Source organism: Arachis hypogaea, chromosome 4 (assembly GCF_003086295.3).
Source record: "Arachis hypogaea cultivar Tifrunner chromosome 4, arahy.Tifrunner.gnm2.J5K5, whole genome shotgun sequence".
NCBI lineage: Eukaryota > Viridiplantae > Streptophyta > Magnoliopsida > Fabales > Fabaceae > Arachis > Arachis hypogaea.
The window spans coordinates 75,204,985-75,217,160 of record NC_092039.1 but is presented as its reverse complement, the minus strand read 5'-3'; the positions used below and the strand labels follow the sequence as shown (position 1 = coordinate 75,217,160).

Sequence of the window (12,176 nt, the reverse complement as noted above, 5' to 3'; positions counted from 1 at the left end):
AGCAAAAGAAGAAAGAAGAGAGTAGAAGAAGAAGAAGAAATGAGGAAGAGGGAGATGGTGGTGTGTTCGGCCAAAGAGGGGGAGAAGTGGTGTTTAGGTTGTGTGAAAATGAAGGGTTGAAGAAGGGTATATATAGGAGAGAGGGGGGTAATGGTTCGGCCATTATGGGTGGGTTTGGGAGGGAAAGTGGTTTGAATTTGAAGGGTGAGGTTGGTGGGGATTTATGAAGGATGGATGTGAGTGGTGAAGAGAAAGATGGGATTTGATAGGTGAAGGGTTTTTGGGGAAGAGGTGTTGAGGTGATTGGTGAATGGGGGAAGAAGAGAGAGAGTGATGGTGGGGTCCTGTGGGGTCCACAGATCCTGTGGTGTCAAGGAAAAGTCATCCCTGCACCAAATGGCATCAAAATTCACGTTTTGAGCCAATTCTGGCGTTAAACGCCGGGCTGATGCCCATTCCTGGCGTTTAACGCCAGGTTCTTGTCCTTTCCTGGCGTTTAACGCCAGTCTGGTGCCCCTTTCTGGCGTTAAACGCCCAGAATGGTGCCAGACTGGGCGTTAAACGCCCAACTGCTAGGCTTACTGGCGTTTAAACGCCAGCAGCATCTTCCTCCAGGGTGTGCTGTTTCTCTTCCTGTTTTTCATTCTGTTTTTGCTTTTTCAATTAATTTTGTGACTTCTCATGATCATCAACCTACAAAAGAGATAAAATAACAAAAGAAAATAATTAAATATAAAACATTGGGTTGCCTCCCAACAAGCGCTTCTTTAGTGTCATTAGCTTGACAGAGGACTCTCATGGAGCCTCAGAAATGCTCAGAACCGTGTTGGAACCTCCCAACACCAAACTTAGAGTTTGAATGTGGGGGTTCAACACCAAACTTAGAGTTTGGTTGTGGCCTCCCAACACCAAACTTAGAGTTTGACTGTGGGGGCTCTGTTTGGCTCTGTTTTGAGAGAAGCTCTTCATGCTTCCTCTCCGTGATGACAGAGGGATATCCTTGGGCCTTAAACACCAAGGATTCTTCATTCACTTGAATGATCAACTCTCCTCTATCAACATCAATCACAGCCTTTGCTGTGGCTAGGAAGGGTCTGCCAAGGATGATGGATTCATCCATGCACTTCCCAGTCTCTAGGACTATGAAATCAGTAGGGATGTAATGGTCTTCAACTTTGACCAGAACATCCTCTACAAGTCCATGGGCTTGTTTTCTTGAGTTGTCTGCCATCTCTAGTGAGATCTTTGCAGCTTGTACCTCAAAGATCCCTAGCTTCTCCATTACAGAGAGCGGCATGAGGTTTACACTTGACCCTAAGTCACACAAGGCCTTCTTGAAGGTCATGGTGCCTATGGTACAAGGTATTGAAAACTTCCCAGGGTCCTGCCTCTTTTGAGGCAGTTTCTGCCTAGACAAGTCATCCAGTTCTTTGGTGAGCAAAGGAGGTTCATCCTCCCAAGTCTCATTTCCAAATAACTTCTCATTTAGCTTCATGATTGCTCCAAGGTATTTGGCAACTTGCTCTTCAGTGACATACTCATCCTCTTCAGAGGAAGAATACTCATCAGAGCTCATGAATGGCAGAAGTAAGTCCAAAGGAATCTCTATGGTCTCATTTTGAGCCTCAGATTCCCATGGTTCCTCATTAGGGAACTCATTGGAGGCCAGTGGACGCCCAGTGAGGCCTTCCTCAGTGGCGTTCACTGCCTCTTCTTCCTCCCAAAATTTGGCCATGTTGATGCCCTTGCACTCTCCTTTTGGATTTTCTTCTGTATTGCTTGGGAGAGTACTTGGAGGGAGTTCAGTAATTTTCTTGCTCAGCTGACCCACTTGTCCTTCCAAATTTCTAATGGAAGACCTTGTTTCAGTCATGAAACTTTGAGTGGTCTTGATTAGATCAGAGACCATGGTTGCTAAATCAGAAGTATTCTGCTTAGAACTCTCTGTCTGTTGCTGAGAAGATGATGGAAAAGGCTTGCTGTTGCTAAACCTGTTTCTTCCACTATTATTATTATTGAAACCTTGTTGAGTTCTCTGTTGATCCTTCCATGAAAGATTTGGATGATTCCTCCATGAAGGATTATAGGTGTTTCCATAGGGTTCTCCCATGTAATTCACCTCTTCTATTGAAGGGTTCTCAGGATCATAAGCTTCTTCCTCAGATGAAGCTTCCTTAGTACTGCTTGGTGCATTTTGCATTCCAGACAGACTTTGAGAAATCATATTGACTTGTTGAGTCAATATTTTGTTCTGAGCCAATATGGCATTCAGAGTATCAATCTCAAGAACTCCTTTCTTCTGACTAGTCCCATTGTTCACAGGATTTCTTTCAGAAGTGTACATGAATTGGTTATTTGCAACCATTTCAATCAGTTCTTGAGCTTCAGTAGGCGTCTTCTTCAGATGAAGAGATCCTCCAGAAGAGCTATCCAAAGACATCTTGGATAGTTCAGAGAGACCATCATAGAAAATACCTATGATGCTCCATTCAGAAAGCATATCAGTGGGACACTTTCTGATCAATTGTTTGTATCTTTCCCAAGCTTCATAGAGGGATTCTCCTTCCTTCTGTCTGAAGGTTTGGACTTCCACTCTAAGCTTACTCAATTTTTGAGGTGGAAAGAACTTTGCCAAGAAGGCATTGACTAGCTTTTCCCAAGAGTCCAGGCTTTCTTTAGGTTGAGAGTCCAACCATGTTCTAGCTCTGTCTCTTACAGCAAAAGGGAATAGCATAAGTCTGTAGACCTCAGGGTCAACCCCATTAGTCTTGACAGTGTCACAGATTTGCAAGAATTCAGCTAAAAACTGATGAGGATCTTCCAGTGGAAGTCCATGGAACTTGCAATTCTGTTGCATTAGAGAAACTAATTGAGGCTTAAGCTCAAAGTTGTTTGCTCCAATGGCAGGGATAGAGATGCTTCTCCCATAGAAATCGGGAGTAGGTGCAGTAAAGTCACCAAGCACCTTCCTTGCATTGTTGGCATTGTTGTTGTTTTCGGCTGCCATTTGTTCTTCCTCCTTGAAGAGTTCGTTCAGGTGCTCTAAAGAGAGTTGTGCTTTGGCTTCTCTTAGCTTTCTCTTCAAGGTCCTTTCAGGTTCAGGATCAGCCTCAACAAGAATGCCTTTGTCTTTGCTCCTGCTCATAAGAAAGAGAAGAGAACAAGAAAATGTGGAATCCTCTATGTCACAGTATAGAGATTCCTTGAAGTGTCAGAGGAAAAGAAGAGTAGAAGACAGAAGTAGAAAATTCGAACTTATCAAAGAAGATGGAGTTCGAATTTTGCATTAAGGGATAGTGTTAGTTCATAAATAGAAGGATGTGAGAAGGAGGGAAGTAATTTTCGAAAATTAAGTGAAAAATTTTGAAAACATTTTTGAAAAACATTACTTAATTTTCGAAAATGAAAATGGAAAAGAAATCAAGTGATTTTTTGAAAAAGATTTTGAAATTAGAAATCAAAAGGATTTGATTGAAAACTATTTTGAAAAAGATGTGGTTAAGAAGATATGATTGATTTAAAAAAAATGTGATTAAGAAGATATGATTTGAAAAACATTTTAAAAAAGATTTGGTTTGAAAATTAGAAACTTGACTAACAAGAAAAGATATGATTCAAACATTAAACCTTTCTCAACAGAAAAGGTAACATACTTGAAAAGTTGAATCAAATCATTAATTGATAGTAAGTATCTTTAAAAATGGAAAGAAATTGGTTTTGAAAAAGATTTGATTGAAAAATTGATTTGAAAAAGATTTGATTTTGAAAAGATTTTGAAAACTAATAAAAAAAATTTGATTTGAAAACAGAATCTTCCCTTCTATCCATCCTGGCGTTAAACGCCCAGAATGGTATCCATTCTGGCGTTTAACGCCCAAAATGCTACCCTTTTGGGCGTTAAACGCCCAACCAGGTACCCTGGCTGGCGTTTAAACGCCAGTCTGTCCTTCTTCACTGGGCATTTTGAACGCCCAGCTTTTTCTGTGCAATTCCTCTGCTGTATGTTCTGAATCTTCAATTCTCTGTATTATTGACTTGAAAAGACACAAATTAAAAAATTTTTTGGATTTTCAATAATAAGGACAAACCAAAATGCAACAAGAATCAAATAACAATGCATGCAAGACACCAAACTTAGCAGTTTGTATACTACTGACACTAACAAAATGAAAATGCATATGAGACACACAAAACACTCAAGTCAATAGAATTCAAAGATCAGAGCAAGTAAATCATCAAGAACATCTTGAAGATCACTAAGACATATGAATGCATGCAATTGACACCAAACTTATGATGAGACTAGTGTCTCAATAAGAAACAACAATATTTTTGGTTTTTATGATTTTGTAAAATTTTTTTGTGTTTTTCGAAAATTAAATGGAAAAAGATATCAAAATTCTTAATGAGAATTCCAGGAATCAGTGCAATGTTAGTCTAAGACTCCGGTCCAGGAATTAGACATGGCTTCACAGCCAGCCAAGCTTTCAGAGAAAGCTTCGGTCCAAAACACTAGACATGGCCAGAGGCCAGCCAAGCCTTAGCAGATCACTACTCCAAAAGCAAGATTGATAAGAAATCAACAAGCTCTTGTGATGATAAGTTGAAACCTCGGTCCAATGAAATTAGACATGGCTTCTCAGCCAGCCAGATTTCAACAAATCATCATGAAACTCTAGAATTCATCTTCAAGAATTTCGAAAAAATAAATACCTAATCTAAGCAACAAGATGAACCGTCAGTTGTCCAAACTCAACAATCCCCGGCAACGGCGCCAAAAACTTGGTGCGCGAAATTGTGAACAATACTTTTTCACAACTCTCATAATCCCCGGTAATGGCTCCAAAAACGTGGTAGCTCAATACCATGGCATTACACAACTTCGCACAACTAACCAGCAAGTGCACTGGGTCGTCCAAGTAATAAACCTTACGCGAGTAAGGGTCGATCCCACGGAGATTGTTAGTATTGAAGCAAGCTATGGTCATCTTGTAAATCTTAGTCAGGCAAACTCAAATAGTAATGGTGATGAACGAAAATAACATAAAAGATAAAGATAGTGATACTTATGTAATTCATTGGTAGGAACTTCAGATAAGCGCATGAAGATGCCTTCCCTTCCGTCTCTCTGCTTTCCTACTGCCTTCATCCAATCCTTCTTACTCCTTTCCATGGCAAGCTTAAGCAAGGGTTTCACCGTTGTCAGTGGCTACCTCCCATCCTCTCAGTGAAAGCGATTGCATATGCTCTGTCACAGCATAGCGGAATTCATCTGTCGGTTCTCAATCAGGCCGGAATAGAATCCAGTGATTCTTTTGCGTCTGTCACTAACGCCCCGCCCTCAGGAGTTTGAAGCACGTCACAGTCATTCAGTCATTGAATCCTACTCAGAATACCACAGACAAGGTTAGACCTTCCGGATTCTCTTGAATGCCGCCATCAGTTCTCGCCTATACCACGAAGATTCCGGTTAAAGAACCCAAGAGATATTCACTAGAGCCTTGGTTGCTTGTAGAACAAGAGTGGTTGTCAGTCACTTTGTTCATGGGTGAGAATGATGATGAGTGTCACGGATCATCACATTCATCAAGTTGAAGAACAAGTGATATCTTGGAACAAGAACAAGCGGAATTGAATGGAAGAACAATAGTAATTGCATTAATACTCGAGGTACAGCAGAGCTCCACACCTTAATCTATGGTGTGTAGAAACTCCACCGTTGAAAATACATAAGCATAAGGTCTAGGCATGGCCGAATGGCCAGCCTCCCAATGATCTAAGATAGCATACAAAATGAAGATAGCTACCAAAGTCTTCTAATACAATAGTAAAAGGTCCTACTTATAAGAACTAGTAGCCTAAGGTGTACAGAAATGAGTAAATGACATAAAAATCCTCTTCCGGGCCCACTTGGTGTGTGCTTGGGCTGAGAAATGAAGCAAATTTCGTGCAGAGACTCCTCTTGGAGTTAAACGCCAGCTTTAGTGCCAGTTTGGGCGTTTAACTCCCATTTGGGTGCCAGTTCCAGCGTTTAACGCTGGGATTTCTTGAGGTGACTTTGAACGCCGGTTTGGGCCATCAAATCTTGAGCAAAGTATGGACTATCATATATTGCTGGAAAGCCCAGGATGTCTACCTTCAAACGCCGGTGAGAGCGCGCTAATTGGGCTTCTGTAGCTCCAGAAAATCCACTTCGAGTGCAGGGAGGTCAGAATCCAACAGCATCTGCAGTCCTTTTTGGTCTCCGAATCAGATTTTTGCTCAGGTTCCTCAATTTCAGCCAGAAAATACCTGAAATCACAGAAAAACACACAAACTCATAGTAAAGTCCAGAAAAGTGAATTTTAACTAAAAACTAATAAAAATATACTAAAAACTAACTAGATCATAACAAAAACATACTAAAAACAATGCCAAAAAGTATACAAATTATCCGCTCATCAGATGAGCTCCAAGAAAGTACTTCTTGAGGTGAAATTTGACATGGAGCCAAACCAACACCAACACAAAGAAATCATGGGAGAGATAAAGAGAAGAAAGTGGTTTCTTCTATGCAATCTACCCCCCCCCCAACAAGTGGAACTTGCCATGATGCATGAATTCTATGCAAATGCAGTTTGGGAAGGAACGGAAGAGGCTCCTTACATGAGCTATTTAGGGAGCCATGATGCATGAATTCTATGCAAATGCAGTTTGGGAAGGAACGGAAGAGGCTCCTTACATGAGCTATTTAGGGAGACAAATTATTGATTTTGATTTGGACAATATCCAGAGAGCTTTACACCTTCCAAGACCCTCATCCTCATCCTCCTCAATGTCATTTGAGTTAAGAATGAGTACTTACCTAAAATACAATGATGCTCTAATATACATTTTCCAAGAGACTGCTGCATGGAAGTTTGATGTTGATGGAAGACCAATGCAATTAAGGAGGAGTGACCTTCTTCCAACAGCAAGAGGATGATTCGAGTTCATCGAAAGATCGATTATCCCCTCATATAACAACTCAGAGGTCATAGTGGAGAGATCCATACTTATTCATTCAATCATGACTGTGGACAAGGTAACGTTGGAACAGAATCCCAAGAATATTCAAAGATTGACAAAATAGTGTGCATCACAATGCTATACTTGGTTTCCTAAGCCTAATCAAGCGCCTTTGTGAGCATGCTGGGGTAAGTATGAATGAGGAAGGTATTCTCATTCCTCAAGGTGATCTCGTTACCGTCGCAAGCATAGCAAGAGTGATAAGAAAGGTGATACCTCAACAACATCAAGAAGCACAACTTCCACCTCTACCTCCTCAAGATCAACATGAGAAACCACTTCCTTAAAGTTTAATTAGGAATAGCTAACTGCAACCCTTAATCACATTATGGTGGAACAAGAGAACCAATGGGTGGAATTCCTCAACATCAAGCAAATGATGGACACCAAAATGAACTATCTATGCATATGGATGCAAGTGGCAAACCCCACAATAGCTCTATACCATGCGGTTGGTCAATGGATTCATGACCAACTCCTACAAGGGAGCATCAACATCACTCAAGAGACACTTGAGCAGCAGCAAGAGATATGGAAGCCCAGAGAATCTCATGATGATGGTGAGAAGGAGGAAGATAATATTGAAAAGGATCAAGATGAAGATGATGATGATAAATAAGGTGGCTGAGTTTCTTTATTCTTTGTTTCTTTTTTTCTTTTGTTCTTTCTCTGTTTCTTACATGCATTATGCTTCGGTTTATTGCCTTTATCCTTTTCTTTACAAGCTTCTCAGTGTACTTGTCCTTAAGTGATCAATATTTATAATGAAGAGTTGACAATGATAAAGGAAAGTTTAATCATTCAAAGAGTGTCCTATTATGCACAATGGTGGTCCATGACTTGTGGTTATATACTGTGGACAGTGATTCATGAATAATCTTGAATGAATGAGGAGAATGATTTCACATAAACAAAGGTATAGAGAAGTATTCTAAGATCTCTAAACCTTCAAAAGATCCTTGAAATGAACTAAAAAGGAAAAGAAAAAGAGAGGAAAAAAACAACAAGAAAAAGAAATTGAAACATGAAAAGCTCAAAAGAGATTCAAAAATTAATCAAAGCTCTAAGCATCATTGGTTAAGAGCCCAATTATGTGTCTGTGATGTTTTTGTTCCAAGGAAAGGCTTGAACAACTGGATTCAAGGGGTGCTTCATCACCCAATAACTTGAGCTAACTAACTCGGGATTATCGATCAAAAGTTCACAATCAAGAGCCTCTTTGCAACAAAACATTTAGAAGTCCAAAGAGGCTCTCGGCATCGATGTCTGGGAGCAAGTCTCTAATTATATGCTTGTGGTGTAGCCATGTTAAGGAGAGGCTCGGGTGATTAGATCCGAGGGATGCTTTATCACCCGGTAACTTGGACCAACTGGTTCGGGATTATCAATTGAAAACCTACTATCAAAAGCTGCCTTAAGACGGAGCACTAAGAGTTAATAAATTAGAAAAAATCCGCCTGTCACAAATGTGAATTAAATGATTCAAGGATCAAGTAAAACCAAAAAGAAGGATCTCATAATATCATTTGAACCAAGTTTTTAAGGAATCCTCAATTTCAGGATTTCAAGATCCATCTGAGAAGAAAAAGCTTGACCACAAGACTATCAAACTCCAATAGCTAACATAGACATGAACTATGAAGAAGATTCAATTCTCTTTTATTAGACTTTGCTTGAGGACAAGCAAAGACTTAAGTTTGGTGTTGTGATGCATGAGAATCATTTAATAGTTTCCTACTTAATTGTGTTGATAACGATAGTGATTTTTCTTAATTTCTCTTGTGTTTTCATCAAGATACTTTGAATAATTTACTTTATATGTTTGTAAGAGATTATTAAAGATTTTCATAAAAAACATTGGAAAAAATACAGAAGCACTCAAATAAGAAAACAAGCAGAAACAGAGAAGCACTCAAAGTAGAGAAGGGATATAAGCTAGGACATGGCACATAGGGAACCAACGTCCCACGCTGGGCCAACCTCTCGAGGCCCCAGCTTCTTCTTCAACAAAGACGTCGCACGTGGGGGAACTCATGTCCCACATTGGGCCAAAGGCCAGTGGGCTTATCCTTCCTTCCATTGAAAATGTCACACTTGGGGAGCTCACATCGCACGTCCCTCTTCACCAAGCTTCCCACATCGCACGTTAAGTCACACCAACTTCTTAACCTTGGAGATGTTGGACGTAGAGGAGCCAACATCCCACGTTGGGCCAAGAGGCAGCAGCCCCCAAGCCTTCAAAGATCGAATATGTCGCATGCTGAAAGTCCACGTCCCACATTGGTTCCTTGCATGCATGGAGGTCCCATGTTGAGGTCCTCATGTCACACGTCTAGCTCCCTCCATACACAAGCAAGTCGCACGCCACCATGTCCACGTCCCACATTGTGCTTGTGCCCAGCAGGTTCCCTTCCAGGACACACAAAGACGTTCTACAAGAAGCCTCCAACATCCCATGTTGGGCCTCCTTGCTTCATGAAAGACGTCCCATGTGGAAGGAGATCCAGCCACGCCAAGTCTCAACCTCCATCCATGTCCCACGTGCCTCACTTGGCTCACACGCCAAGGCCCTTAGGAGGTGTACCTAAGGCTCAAGAATGTTAATGAATGAAGTTACTAAAGCCAAATCTTTAATCATATGGAGAATAATTGTTTGATTACTAGTTAATTAGGAAAAGATATTATTTGATTCTATTTTAATTAAGTTTGATTATTAGGTTTTAATTTGTTTTAATTTAGATGTATTTAAGGGTTCAAAAAGCCCTGAATTAAGGACCTAGTTACTCCCATACACTTTTGAAGCCTGAATGTGTACTTTGCATCATAAGCAACTAATCTCCTTTGTTAAGGTTACGAGCTCTGCTAATTCTTATGGATTAATGTTATTACTTTTCTATTCTTGATTTATGCTTTGATATTTTCTTAAGAAAAAAGTTTCCATTCTTTATCACAAGGATTTAAATATATTGGAAAATAGTTTAAATCTGAATTGAATTCTATATTCATATTGAAAATTATGTTTTTAGAATTAAGCTTAAAAACTTCTTCTCATAATCCTCTAGGTTTTGAAACTAGCTTAATAAGTGACATCAAATCAACTAAAGTTGAAGCTTAAGAATTGTGTGATTTTTGCATTAGTGAACGTGCTTAATCTTTTTTCTTAAATAATTGACAAAAGAATTAGTAATTAATTAGGTTAAATAGAAATTGAATCACCAAGGAATTGGCATTTGGTTAATTGAGGTTCACCGTGAGATACATCTTTGCATAATTAAGATATAAAGTGAAAAGCATTTATCTTGAAAGTCTTAGCATCTCTGAAACCTAAACATTTTACTTATATCACTTTTTCTACTCATTTACTATAACCTTTATTTCTGTTTCTATTTTAGTATTTAATTCATCACAATTCAAGTTTTGATTTCTGACTAGATAATCAATTAACTATTGCTTGCTCAGTCCGTGAATCCTCATGGGAACTATAACCCACTCACTGTGGTATTACTTGATACGATTCGTTGCACTTGCCGAGTTGTGACTTTGTAATATGCCAACTATCATTCAGGAAGTTGATGTCAGGATCCTGTGCATCAATGCACACCATAACGTTCGAGAAAAGGGAGAAATAAAGGTTAATGGGAATGTGGGCCAGGTGGCGCTATGAGCAAGTTGTTTTTATAGGCGCGCCCCAGCCTTATCTCATTTACAGTATAAACGACATAAGTATAGATGTATCTCGTTTACTAAGGTTTGTGTCATAACATATGTGCACACATGATACGTATGCCTGAGTTTGTGCCTTATGTCGTTTGCAGTGTATATGAGATACAATTATACTTATGTTCTTTACACTGTAAATGAGATAAACCATGTTACAGAAATCGATAAAACCTATCAAAATTACCTATTACAACAATTAAAATATTTATTTTATTTATTTAAAAAATCCCAAAAACAAAAATGTTAAGATAAAAGGAATAGTTAAATAGTTATTTTTCAACTAGGCAGTGCTATTCAGGATAGTGTGTTTCATTCCTTACGATCAGAGAAAATGTGGACGAGACAAAACCACCATCCCCAGATATCCACTGTAGTACTGAAAAGTGGGACAAACCCATCATCTTTGCCAAGTGTAAGTATTTCATCAGTGATGCAAGTAGGATAAAACCCACGTCCTTACCAATTAGTAAGCATACCTTAATCATAATTATAATTATCCATCACCATAGCCACACTTATAGTTTCTCGTAATCACATTCATCATTAGCACAATCATTATCATTAAACTGTGAGTGGGATCACACCACCGTTCTCACTATGAGCGGGATGAAACCAACACCCCCACACAAATCACATCTCATTTAACAATTGTAATATTCAGAAGCTTGAACCTTCTCATCATCCTTGACGAGGCCTTAACTCGCTCATAAAATGAAGATTATATACAATGAATAAAATTTTCCTAAGTCTTACTCAATCTAAGTCATTTTCCCTTATCCAATCTTATAATAACAATATCCATCATCCATCAATCACAACCATTAATGGGAGATTATTCATAATAAATTCATAAAATCCATCCCTAATTATTTAAAAACCTTTAGAATGGTTCTTAGACTCAACATGGAAGTTACAGAACGATATAAGCTCACTGAAAAGGCCCAACAGCTCAAAATTAGCATTTTGAAAGAAACCAGTTTGGTGCGCACGCAGCACCCTGTTCCTACGCACATTAGCTTAAACACTGATGTTTTGCAGAATTCTAGCTTTGACGCCCAAAGTTCTAAAATCTATAAATTTTTTAACAAATATCATTTTTCCTTTGTTCTTCGAAGAAAATAAACTAGACATCATGAATTTGATAACAAAAGAAATCCTATCAAATTTCAAGTTTCGAGGACCAAGTTATGGCTGCCCAATGTTGGGCTAGATTCTACAAAATTACAGAATTTGCTCCTCCTCTCTTCTCTTTATTCATTTTCCTCTTATCCAACAATTTCCAACAACTTACAATCCAAATGAACCACCATCTACTTTATCATACCACACTATAATTCCTTTAATTAACCATCCCAAAGAATTAACCTAATCCTCAATCAAACTCAATCATTAAAATAATACCTCAACAA

At 39.0% G+C, this 12,176-nt stretch overlaps 1 non-coding gene across 1 annotated transcript; it reads left to right on the top strand.

The window, feature by feature from the left end:
* The first annotated feature begins 2,494 nt into the window (after positions 1–2,494).
* On the top strand, positions 2,495–2,602 carry LOC112798974 (small nucleolar RNA R71). The gene has a single exon (XR_003200566.1). It is a non-coding gene; the product is annotated as a small nucleolar RNA R71 (small nucleolar RNA).
* Positions 2,603–12,176: the final 9,574 nt, after the last annotated feature.